General features: G+C 35.4%; 1 protein-coding gene across 30 annotated transcripts in view; it reads left to right on the top strand.

The window, feature by feature from the left end:
- The window catches only part of PTPRD (protein tyrosine phosphatase receptor type D), a 1,154,377-nt gene that overhangs the window by 231,581 nt on the left and 910,546 nt on the right, over nt 1-12,250 (top strand). For 29 of the 30 annotated variants that reach the window (XM_085567659.1, XM_085567666.1, XM_085567665.1 and 26 more), the window contains exon 3: nt 9,395-9,467. The exons of the other annotated variant lie outside the window; for it this stretch is intronic. The gene's annotated coding sequence lies outside the window, so the exon portion shown is untranslated. The remainder of the gene's footprint in view (nt 1-9,394; nt 9,468-12,250) is intronic. 30 annotated transcript variants of the gene reach the window in all.

Consider the following 12,250-nt stretch of genomic DNA (forward strand, 5'->3'; position numbering starts at 1 on the left):
AGCTGTTCTGCCTTTTACTGTAACAGATTTCCTTGGATTTCCTTGCAGTGGACCTGTCATTCATAGTCATTCTTCTTACTTGGCACATTTGTAGTGTAAGTGGTATTGGACAGGATATACACAGCCTCCCTAAAGATCAGTCTTGCTCAGGCATTATTTTCTATCCACAGAAGATCATAAGGTCTTCCTATTCAAGGGATACTGTCAAATAGGATATTTAAAAGTAATCCAATTAAGTTAAGTGTATGCTGCGGCTTCCTATAAATAATTAACTGATTTTATTTTAAATCTGTCTATAAAAAAGTGTTACAGTGACTCTTTTCTTCTGCTGAAAAAAAAAACAAACCACGAACTACTGAGACAGCAACTGCCTACAGATTATTCAACTATGCATATATTTGATCATGCAAATAATCTCTCTTTTCTGGAGCTTCTTGTTTAACTATATCTTAATACATGAATAAGCTACTCTAGGATTCAGATGTAGCTGATTACAACTATACTATGCTTGTACATGAAAAGCATGTTCAAAAATACATATGTGGTCCAAGGATTATATATAAAATTCTTCCACTGCCATCCGCTTCCTTGTTATTTGATATTTAAAGAACTTGTAAGTAAAGCTAAAGATATTTTGCTTACTTTAAAACAATGAAACTGTAATCCATATTTCAACATAATACTACAAAACATTTAATTTTGCTTTAACATTTAATTTAACATTTAATCAAAAAACAATTTTTGATTTTGCCTTAAAAATGTGTTGCATTTTTTAACCAAATACTATGAAAGGATTTCCATTAAAAAAAAAAATATAAAAGTAAATAGCTTTTTTTTTTCTTTTCTTTTTTCCTTTTCATTTTTCTTTTTACTTCCCTTCCCTTCCCTTCCCTTCCCTTCCCTTCCCTTCCCTTCCCTTCCCTTCCCTTCCCTTCCCTTCCCTTCCCTTCCCTTCCCTTCCCTTCCCTTCCCTTCCCTTCCCTTCCCTTCCCTTCCCTTCCCTTCCCTTCCCTTCCCTTCCCTTCCCTTCCCTTCCCTTCCCTTCCCTTCCCTTCCCTTCCCTTCCCTTCCCTTCCCTTCCCTTCCCTTCCCTTCCCTTCCCTTCCCTTTCTTTTTTCTTTCCATAAAGCAAATTGTTCTTTTCTTGCCACGTAGATTCAGATCACCTTGGAGGACTCTTGGCCCTTTTCCTTTTAACCATCATTTTCGCTGATTTGTGGTGTAAGATCACTTATATCAACTGTCTGTAGAAAGAGTTAGAGAGACAGGGTACAATTGTGAGATTATGTGAGAATTGAGGAATGGGTAAAATAACACTTTAGCTTTTGTTTGCCAACCTGTCTTAGTAACTTTGGCTTAACACAGACAGTACTGGACCACACAACCACTTAAAGGTCTTAAAATAAAGTTCTCAGTTTTCAAACACTCATCAAGAATTTTTGCAGTGGGGAATTCTATTCATATATTTAGATTTTTGAAAAGTGCACTCTATAACTCTAGTACATTTAATAAATAATTTTTTTTCCTACAAAACATAACTTTTTGATATGTACTAATGTGAAATTTTCCATAGTATGTCAGATATTTTATTCAGACAATAGAAAAACACAGAAGAAAAACCCTCAAAAACCAGAGTTAAAACCAACAATAACAAAAAGTAGAATCACCGCAGAAAAGTTAAATATTTCCTGCAGTTTTATTCCACTATATATTTTATAACTTCTTCTTGGTGTATGACCAGAAGAAATAATGGCAGAATTTCCAGGGATTTTTTTGTAGTTTCCTTACACCCACCATTAATTTTTATCTTTTTGTGAATTCATTTCACAAATACCTGCTTTGCAGATTTTGGATGAACTATAAGTTGACCCATTAGTAGCAGATTTTCCTTATTACTTTACAGGCATAGCTGAAGAATTTCTGTGTGATAATATGCCATTTTTATAAATGCTAAATGCTGTTGAGTACTATTTGTATTCATTAGACATGAAAAAGAAACAAAATGACAGAGGAAGTTTTAAACAAAAGTCATTATAAACAAAAAGAAACACAAAACAAAAATATTTTTAAATGGATAAAAAATTAAGGGTAGTAACAGAAGGAAATTTTAAAATTAATCTATTTACAGAATTCCTAATTATGCCAAGAAGATTGGTGAGTTTCATAAAAGAATAACTTTTAGCTATATTTGAATAGAGCATTGTCTCTACCGCAGTTTCTCAAGGCACAAGTTACCTCATAAGAAATAGTTATTTTAGCTGTGATGTCTTCTATGCCTAGAAAGTTTGCTGACTAGGCAATATATTAATCTTTACTCTTTGTAAAAAAAAAAAAAGATAATTTATTTGATAGTGCTTGAATAACAGAACAATTAAGAGACAAGTTAATGTCAATGCTCCTAGATCATTATGCAATAACTTTGGCAAGGAGGAAATACTCGTTCCACATCTACAAAAGAACAGCACTTTTAAGTTATTTTTCTTCTATTTTGTGGTGGGATCTGGAACGAGGCCAGGAGCAGGGGCCTATGACAAAGTCACACAAGCCAGGGCCATGGGTCTGGCTCTCAGTGCCCACAGGATGGAGATTCCCACTCCCGAGGCTGAGCCCAGCCCGGAGCGGGGCCGGGATCGCTGCGGGTGGGGAGCACAGCAGGGACAGAGCATGGGGAAACCGAGGCACGGGAATGAGGGAAGGGCACTTGGGTGAGTCTCCAAGGATTTAATCCCAAAGCGGGGCAGAGCAAGTGGCAAATCTGAACCCGAAGGGGCTGCTTTGAAAGGGTAGAGGGAACACGGGAGGACACAGCCTGGGACCAACAGGAGGCATCAGGGGAGGGGTGCAGGGTAAGGGCTCCCAGTAGAAGCCAACACGGGGAGGGAGCAAACCTCACAACCCAATCCTGCTTCGAGGAAGGGATGAGAGACAGGGAACACTCCAGAACCAAAGGAGTGTGCTACCTTTGACAGATGGGGCGAGACAAGGGAATAAGGCAGGTATACAGAGACTGACAAGTGGATTGACATGCATTTTGGTGGGGAAAACTGTGGTAAACAACTCAGGACTCAATCATTAGGGAAGCCAAATGGGGTACATAGAATGAACCATTACAAACTTATAATAAGAAATATTAAAACATACTACAGAAGAACAAACTGCAAAGTAACAGACTAACACAGGGCCAGGTTATGGAATTAGTGTGAACCACAGGGACAAGCGGAGGCCCTGGAGGCAGAAGGGAGGTGGAGAGATGTGGGTCAGCCCAGAGTTTCGCAGTGGCAGGGACCGGGAGGAAAGCTGAGCCATGACGGCTGAGCTGCAGCTGTGGGCACAGCCCCAGGCTCTTGGGCAGGCACCTCTGCGCCCTGAGGGCAATTTCAGCAGAAGGCACATCCTGGGACAAGGCCTCATAGCTCTGATGTGGCTTCCAGCCCTGCTCTGAGTCCTGACCCATGGCTCCCAGCTAAGTGGGCTGCAGGTCAGTCTCCGCACAGCTGTGGTGCCTCTCCCCATGGCTTGACCCTAGGATGCGGCCCCCATACACAGGGAGCGGCCTGGGAAGGGGAGAGCACCCTGGAGGAAATTGTCAAACTTTGTGAAATGTAAGGTAAAACAACACCAGTGCTATTCTAATAGGTGAAAAAGTGTTAAACACATCTTCCCTTTATCTCTCTGCAGGGTCCTGTTTGCTAGAGCTTAAATCTCCTCTAAATAGCAGCCTAAAACCCTCTATTTTCCTTCCTACTACATTCCCACTGGGGCAATGCCATGTTTCTTGATATTATTCTTCATCGTGCTACCTCTTAATAGCAATGAGAATACTACTGAGAATGACTTTACAGGAGAAGAAACACTGATTTATTTGGCTGTAAAATCATTCCTGGAAGACTGCCTGCTTGTGCTGTTAAGACTGTGTTTCAGTCTGTGAAAACAAGGTTAGGCAAGTGAAAGGTCTTAATAGGCCCCTTTTAGCTCCATCATCTACTATTGTCTTTTTGGACTAAATACACAGGTGACATTGAATGGTCAGGATTAATCATGATTGAGGGATCAGGAAAATATTCAGAAAATATTCAAGGGCAAAATATTTTTTATTCTCATAATACACATCAGATACAAAATTCTTAATCAACTATTTTTGTTATCCTTCATGTGCATGTAAACTGCTACTTCTAGAAGTGAAAAACACTCTGGCTTTTTTAGACTAATATTTGTTTCTCCTGGTTCATCTAGTCTTTTTGAATGACTTTGTAGTTTTGTTCTCTGAGGAAACTAATTGAACTAAATTAGGTACCAGATTTTCTGATATTGAAAATCCTGATTTTGATATCATTCTTCACACTTCCATGTTTTAATTTGAGAGGTGTATATTTTTCCTCCTCTTTCATGTTGTAGAGCCAAAGATAGATCTCTTGATGTTCTTTCTTGATTGAAAGCAAATGGCTAGATAAGAAATATTTTACTCTAAACTTTATTTGAGAAATACATAATTTTCACACTTAATATTTGTAAGGATGACAGTAAACAGGGTGTACTCACATAGCCTGAGAGTGACTGTCAGATGTTGTTGATGAAAGTTATTGTATTAGCAAGGGAAAAATTGCTCTTAGAAAGAAAACAATTTTTGACAATATAATCATTATGTCAAAACCAAAAAATCCTAAATATAAATAACTTTCAATTCTATGGGGGAAAATAAATTACTATGAAAGGCGAATTTAAGGTATATTACCAATGTTTTATGCAGTCTTTCATCCTTCCAAACATTTTTAGTAAAATTATAGAAGCATGGAGTCTGCTCTCTGACACTAATTCTAAATCAGACTAAGTACCTCCAGCCTGTACCTCCTGCTTATAATGAACCTGATATTCTATTTTTTCAGTGCTTCAATCCTTAAAGATTTTCTACACACTTTTTATAATCTAAATCTGAACTTATCTTGTGTTACAGATAGTGTTGTGTTGGTGCAAGTTCCCAGCATCTAAATGATGTTACTCAGAACTAGGAGGCTATCCCAGCATGACAGTTGTTTGCATCAAATTAGTTATAAGTCATGTACTTAATTCCTTCTCCTCTCTCAATTTTTTTATTTTTTTAGATTTGGGTTTAGGTATTTCTTTTATTTCTAGAGCACAAAATTGACTTCTTGCTTGTGAGTCCATATAGGACATAATTTTTTATTCTGTGCCATATCCATATATACAACAACTGTTTCCCTCAAAAAAAAAAAAAAAAAAAAAAAAAAAAAAAAAAAAAAAGGCTTGACTACTATGTCATTTGTCCTGACTGGATTTTCAGCTGTTAAAGAGCTTTGTCTGTCCTTTTCTGTGACCTTCAAGTGCCTGAGAGAGGTTTTTTCTTTTGAAAAATCCAAAAAAAACTACAATCTAGTTACCCCAAAAAGTACCAATTCATATGCTTCTGTCCCTTTCCCTGTCCAGTTATCAGACTGCCATCAAAAAGGTAAACTTGCAGAAAATTATTTTTTTTTTCCTAAATAACAGTGCTGAGCTCTTTAGACTCATGGACTCTGTCAAGGGAGTAACAGTGGACGGGGCAGAAAAGCATAAAGCAGTGGAAGATACTGTATCTGTTCCATGTTAGCTGCTAGTTTTTCTTGCCTAAGGTATGGAATACAATGGATGTCCATTCTCATTATTTCAATACTAGAGGGATTAAAAAGAAGACTAAAGGATAACCATAAGAGAATTAACCTTAATTAGGTAAAATTTAAATGAGTTACCTTCATTCCCATAGGTTCACATGCTTTGATGGTATTCTTCAATGAACTTATTTTTATGGCATGTCATGACATAGCAGAAGACTGCCAACTCAATTTACCAGTGAGGAACCTGAGAGAGGCCTGGCTATGGTCATACACAGAGTCGAACAGCAATGTCTGCCCCAAAAGTCCGCTAACAGCACAGACCACATCTTCTCTCTCAAGAGATTTTAGCGTTGTGTGACACAGACTTAGAAACAAAGTTTGGAAACCGTAACATCTGCTTTCTTATATTTTATATGTAAATACAGGGAATAAAGATTTTGGAGACACAAAAAATTTTTTACGGGAAGGAGTATTTTTGCAAAAAATAACTGCCATTTTATGAATTATTTTATTTTGAAACAGGGATAAGCTTTTTGATCCTTTGGGGCTGTATAGCAATTATATTCTGTTGATATTTTTAGCAATGTAACCCACTATCCTCTTCATTTTTTTCTATCTTTTAAATAAACAGTTTTAAATAAACTATCTTTTCTGTCTTTGAGATGTAATCATCTATGACTTAAGCTCAAAGCTATGCTGATACACTGATATTTTTGATACTGAGATAAAAACTGAATGAGGCCTAACTGTAAAACTAGCAAAAGAAATTGAGTAAGACTAGAAAAGAACCATGGAATGGTGGGTAGAGAAAAACCATGCAGGGGAAGATGGAGGTGAAAGGTATGCATGCCTCCAAATATCGGAAAAAGATAGTCTTGCTCAACTTCCATCCCTCTACTACAACTCTGAAGTTCCTCAGAGTTCTGAAGTTCCTCAGAGTACAACTCTGAGTTCTTCCTCTTTCTTTTAATGTACACAGAATGTGTTTTTTATTCTTTAAGAAAATGATCATAAATTATTCCATACAAATTGTGCTTAACAATTTAGAATATTAAGAATATATTTAGGAAATATATATTTAGGCAATATTTTTATGTTTTGTGGTTGGAATTTCTGGGGGTTTTTGAGCACAAGTTGATGAAAACTAGTACTATTAATAGAAAGGGAAAGTACTGAATGTGAAAATGGTCTTTAAGTGAACAGAACGGGTTCATAATTTTCAAGTGATGAAAGTCCATATAATTGGACCACACAAATGTAATACAGGTAACTAAAATACATAGTATAGAGTAACAAAGGGAAGTGATAAAAGAATGAAAGAATCTTATATATTCATTCAATTTTGTGAAGAAGGAACAATGAATAGTGCACCAGTTTTCAGGACATATTTTATGAGTTCATATTATTTAATCAGCATTCTTACAATGTGATGATTAGTTAACAAACTGAAGTAAAAAAAACCCAGATGCTTTTATAGACATAAAGAAAATACTAACTGATGTATAGTATCAGCCTAATAAATCTCTGCCATAAACACAGCAATGTTAAAATGTAACAAAATATGTATCCAAGCTGGTAATTTGAACCATGTCATTAAGCCTTCAGCACTGACAGCATTATTATTTGTGTATTTCTATTCACTCTGCTTCCAGTCTGACTGTGGAAAAAAAAGCAGATATTGAAATGCTTCTGACATAAAAATGATTGACTGAGTACATTGTCATATACAACCATGTTTCACCACATTTGAAATCCCTGCAAGATCATATTAAATAAGTGCTCCAAACATATGTTCCCCTTGTATTTTTGTACTACTTAACATTTGCTTATAACAAAAGTTTTCCACCTGCCTATTTTCAATTATCTTCATGTTGCATATGCAGTGAATTAAAAACAAAACCGCTGAAACTGTTACTGTATTTTGATAAAAATAGAATAGTTTTAAGGAAGAGAGTTTTTAGGGTGAAACATTCTTGATCATTGGTGGTCAATTATTGCTATTTACTTTTATCCTCTCCTAAATAATTTAGGAATATTGTGATTTCTGAATGACATGACTGAGATATATAAAACAAGGAAGGTGGTTATCAATCCCAGACTGTCAAGTGAGTGGATAAAACACAAACTCATGAGTGCTGTGTATAAAATATTACAGTATCACAGTGTTAAAGGCTGGATCTGGGTCCCCCTCCCTGCTCAAGCAGAGCTACTGAAAGCAGATTACCCAAGACCAGTATTTCCAGATTACCCAAAACCAGATTTTCAGTATTTCCGAGATGAATATTCCACAGTCATTTCTAGGCAAACTGCTTCAGTATTTAGTTACAGTTAAAAAAGCTGATATTCATACAACTCTTTCTGTGTTTCCTTTTTCTCATTGCTTTTTGTCCTGTCATTGGGCACCAAAGAAAACACCTCAGTTGCATCTTTGCCTCTTCCCTTCATTTGTTTATGTATTGATGAGTTTTCCTTTCAGCCTTCTTCTCTCCAGACTGAGCAGTTTGACCTCTCCCAGCCTTATTTCAAAGCAAAGATCACAGAATCATAGACTCAGTGAATGGTTATGACTAGAAGGCACAATAGAGATCTACATTCAGATCCCCTGCCTGGGTCTCCTTCTACTAGGCCAGTTATACACAGTGCTATCCAGCGTGGCCTTAAACTCTTTCACAGATGGGGAGTCCGCAACCTCTTTGGACAGCATATTCCTTCTTCATATCTAACCTAAATGTACATTCCTTCAACATAAGGACATTAGGATTGGCCTATTTCTACATGCCATTGTCAAAAGTCCATTTCCAGCCCTCTTGAAAGCCTCCTTCATCTACTACAAGGTGCTACAAATTCTCCCCAAAGTGTTTTTTTTTCTTTGGACTGAGCTACCCCAATTGTCCTAGCTACCCCAATTCTGTCCCCAGTTCTCTTAATGGAAGAGGTTATCCATTCCTGTGGTCAGCTCAGTGTCTCTCTTCAGGACTTGTTCCAACAGGTCCCATATCTTTCTTTTCTGGTTGCCCCAGCCTCAGATGCAGCACTCCAAGTGGGGTCTCACAAGAGCAGAGTAGAGGGAGACAATCACCTCCACTGATCTGCTGGGATCAACCAACACCCCTAAATTCTTCTCTTCACAACCTGTTCTCCACCCAATCTGTACTTATGCTTGGGTTTCCCCAGTCAGGATGCAGGACCTTGCATTTGGCTCACCTCTTAAGCTTGACTGCTAGCAAGAAAAAGCTAAATGCATGCATTGAATGGATACCCATATGGTAGAGGTTGTCACAGGTTTGTGAAAAGATAACTTTGTATTGAAAAGACTACAGTTCTGTTTCCAAATGGCTAAGGTAATTTACCAAATGACATACTGTTACTGCAAGTACTGCAGGTTTTAGTAATATGTTTGGAGTATTTATAGAGCTAATAACATAAGTTCAGTTATGAAACAATATTTTTGCACAAAACACAACATTGAGAAAGGGTTGGTCTAGCACAGTGGCAAAGAAAGAAAGTGTTTATGACTAAGACAATGTGTTTGAAACACAATTGTTTCATAACCACTTCAATCAAGTACAGATAATTTCAATATAATTGTGTATAAATATGATTTATATTGTTTCACATCACAGTTATTATATAAATTCCTCTTTCTTTTGCTGCTTTTCAATGATTACTGTTTGCAGAATTTATTTATCATCAGTGTATTTACTTTTTTTGTTTCTTGAACCCTTCAGAATTTATTGGTGTTGCTGTAGAAAAGCAAATAAAACATCTTTGATTTTCTGTTTCAGGGAAATCTTGAAGAGTCTTACACTTTTAATCCTCCAGTCGTTAACTGTGCTATGAGGATATTCTGGTGAGGTGGTAAGTTGGTGTAGATCTATTACTTTGATCAGCTGAATTGTCATTTCAGATTTAACTTCTATAACAACATCCTTAAATGTTTATCTGACAAACTTCTCTTCCAGGCTCTCTTGGCAAATTTCCAGAACTATAAATATGTGATTGATATGTAAGAAGTCTGAGTCACAGAGGAATCAGATTATTTACGTATTTACAGATTAACTGTATATCATATAAACAGAGCAGTTGATTCCTACAATGCTCAATTCCTATTTTCCAGAAACTGTAGGTTTCCACACATCTGAAAAAACTGTAATTTTTGTTTGTTAATTTCCAAAATCTGGAAAATTTTTGTAATTAGTTTGGTAGAGCACAAGTAACACAGGAATGCTAGATATTGTCTGATTTCCAAATTTCAGTAATCGATTATTCAACTACTTGTCAGACTCCTCCCAGAATATTCCATATCCACACCCATATGATTACGAGAAAACTGTAAAGGCTTTTTCTGACTGCAAAGAAGGCTTGTAGATTTAAGATGCCACTGCAACCTGTCAATGTTCCTGTTCTAGTAAATTACATCATAGCTTCTGTTATCTTACAGATTCTGTTGATAGTAACACTCTATTAACTCTATATAATTATAATACTTTCTAACTGGGAATTTTAATCTGAAAGAGGATTCTTTTTAATTTTTCTATTTAAATACTGACTAGAGACAACAGACAAAATGGTTACTTATTTCTAGGTGTTAAAAAAGTTTTGAATAATGAAGAGCCCAATGATTGTGAGTCATATTTTAGACAATTGTGTCTCATATCTCTCAGCCTTAATATACTATGCTCATTCTTTTTCTTTCAGTCAAAGTTTGTGCTACTGTTGGAGCTTGAGTGCTGGAAAAAGAATCTTCATCTTTCAATGAAACACCATGTGTGTTTTGCTAAGCTAGATACAATGTACAAGAATAGTTTTACAACTCTGGTTATATATATTTGGTATATGAAAATAATGATTCACTGATGCAGCATAGATTTTAATTCTCTGCTCTCTTGTTGTTGATATAAGGAGAATTTACAAAGTAAAAAAGAAAAGTTATTTCTGATTTTAATATATGAAGTTCACCCATAGTCTGTTACTTTTAAACCAGCAGATATTTGTTCTTATCAGTCCTCTGAGTGCCTTTTTCTTCATGATATCATTGAAGTATAATGTCACCAACCTCACTGTTATCTAAAAGAAGTGACGTCACACAAGCAGTGTCTATTTATTGGAGTGAATACCAACAATGAAATTCCAGTTTGATACTAAGTTTCCTTTTCAAGGATTTATTTTTCCTTGCCTTTGAAAATGTGCTATTACAGTGTGATTACAGTGTGATCTGAAATATGCTGTTTGGTTATCCTTTTATCTCATTTTATTAGCTAAAATATGAATTACTTTTATTGTTAGTAATAAAATTATCCCCTTGTGTTGGTGTGTCCTACAGTAAAAATACAAATAGGTCAAATGTAACAATGTATTTTACCCAAATTAATAAACACATTCTTAGAACAAATTCACATTCTTAAAGTAAAATCTAATAAATACAAATCTAATTTATTTCTGCAGTCTCTTGCACCAGTATGTAGGGTTTTTTTAAATAAATGTGAACTATTTATTAATATTTATATTTCACAGTTAAGGAATTCTTGATTGTCTGTGGCTAGATTCCCACTTCTTCAAGACAGTAAGTCTGGAATAGATAAAATTTCCTAAAATCATGTCACTTTATCAAATGTAAGACATTTCCTTGAAGGAATTAATAGCAATGGAAAAAGTGGGAAATTAAAAATGGAGAAAAAAACCCTCACAAATTTACAGCAAAGTTTCAGTGGTTTAGTATTTATGTTAGTTTAAGAATTCTGTATTTGTGGCATAAATATAAAATAATATACAATTTTTTAGCTTCCATTCATTTTCATTTCAGATGTTATGGAGAAAAAGTAAATTCAAATTGTGCAAACTATCTCTTACAGAAAGTACTTTAGCAAAACTTCATAAGCATAGAAAAGGCTGCTGAAAATTGAATATAGGTTGCTTCTTCTATGTATTGATTTATCTTAAACAGAAATTCAGTGATTTGTTTTCCTCTGCTTGGTAAGCACACTTCCAGCCTTGAAAATGTCAACATAATATTCCCCTTAAGGGTGAAATTTTGGTAATACAGAAATACAGACCATGTCCCTCAGACTTAATTGTGTCTCAGATTCCATATTTATACTTGGATGAACAGAGATATGTCTGTTACACTTTTATGATAATTAAGTTACATGCAAGAGGAGACAATGCATCTTCATAATATAGAAAAAATTTGTTGTAATTGATTAAAAAGATGAAAACTCTAGGTACAGGCATATAAGATGTGGGCTATTACTGTTTTTTGATCAGGGACTTAAAGGAGGTAGTTGTTATTTTTTAAGCCTTTCATGATGGAATTCTTATTAGTAATAATAATATATGTGTATTAAAATTCTTAACACTGACTATCATTTCAATAGTTTGGCAAGCTAGAATAAATATATTCAAGCTTTAACCTCTAGCCCATATTACTGAAGCCAATTTAGATTTGTTCACTTTCAACATACTTTCAGTTTGATAACTATTTGGCTAGTGGAAATGTGATGATAGAATGAGTTCAAATACTGAGGATAAAGAATTACCTTACAAAAAAATTGTGCATTTTGACAATAGTTCACATCTCACAATCACAACAGAAAGGTCAAAGATGAGACATCTATGCAGAGTCATCTGCTCCTTAAGTCAAT

This window comes from Lonchura striata, chromosome Z (assembly GCF_050655825.1).
Source record: "Lonchura striata isolate lonStrDom1 chromosome Z, ASM5065582v1, whole genome shotgun sequence".
NCBI lineage: Eukaryota > Metazoa > Chordata > Aves > Passeriformes > Estrildidae > Lonchura > Lonchura striata.